The sequence below is a fragment of the Atta colombica genome, unplaced genomic scaffold, assembly GCF_001594045.1.
Source record: "Atta colombica isolate Treedump-2 unplaced genomic scaffold, Acol1.0 scaffold187, whole genome shotgun sequence".
Taxonomy (NCBI): Eukaryota; Metazoa; Arthropoda; class Insecta; order Hymenoptera; family Formicidae; genus Atta; species Atta colombica.
Window position 1 is genome coordinate 3128467 of NW_017259279.1, and position 1326 is coordinate 3129792.

Consider the following 1326-nt stretch of genomic DNA (forward strand, 5'->3'; position numbering starts at 1 on the left):
ATTAGACTTTATGTAATTGTCGTGTACGTTATTCTGACAAACAATATTTTATAAATTTTATAATAAAATTTTATAACAAAATAGAACTAGCAATTAATGCCATTTGTGTGTATGTGCGTGTGTATGTACGTGCATCCGTGCGCGCCATTTTTATTAAAATAATACTTTTCAAGAGTTATACAGAAATGTAATACTTTTTCTGTAATACTTTTCCTGTAATACTTTTTCTGTGACCTTATTTTTAAATGAACCACCCTTTATCGCTGAATCGCTCCGCAAGAATAATTCAAATCTTTTTAAGCGCTGGTTGGAAGATGTCGGAACATGGTTAAAAGGGTCATAAAAAGAAAGAGGAAAAGCAATTTATTCAAATTTCATCTGACTCTTTTGTGATGATTTGCTAATGTCAATAAGTCCTGCAATGCCATAATTTTGTATAGCATGGAAAAGGGCATGCTTTTATCGTATATTCTTACCCAATATTATCTCACGTTATCATACAGGAACTATAAATATTAGGTGGTAATAACTCCCTATAGACGTATCTCGAGTGAGTGTTGCATAACGAATATTGGGAAAGTGTTTTTGCAAATCACTAAAGCAGACATTGAATTCTATTTTCCGACACGGCTATATGCTCGCTCTCCATCCATTTTCCACTCTACAAACGCTCTTATCCTCCCTCGAGATGTCATCCATTCCTCCCTTTTATACGCAACATTCTCGTTTTCGAGAATGGCTGCAACGTTTCTGTCTAGCGCTCCAACCATTTCCGTGTTTTTGCTAGACGGTAAACGGCTATCACAGTAAGTGCAGAGAATGCGTCTTTTCTATTAGTTTCAATATTGTCGCGGAGAAATATTTTTGGTAGTCATTTTTTTGAACAAAACAATAACAAAATAGATCGTTATATTATATATATTCTTTTGTATTTTGAAAATGAAATAATTTTGTGACACCTATTTGTATCTCTTTCATCAACGTAAAATTTTTTTAATTATAACGCAATATATTTTACAAAATTGAATTTTGTTTTTTTTAAGTTTTTTTTTAGTTAAAATATAATTTAAATATACATTTTATTTTAAATTAAAATAATTTGTCAAATTCATAACATTGCAATTTTTCTGTAAAAGAAAATTGTTTTAATTTTTATAAAAAATATCACTTTATATGTATAATGATTAATATTTACATATGTATATTATATGACTCGTATAAACAGGATAAAGAGAAATCTTATGTTAATAAAAAATATCTTGATACTTCAATTTTAAACTGTAGATAGCTTTACGTACTTTGACTTTGCTTCAAAATGGCATAAAT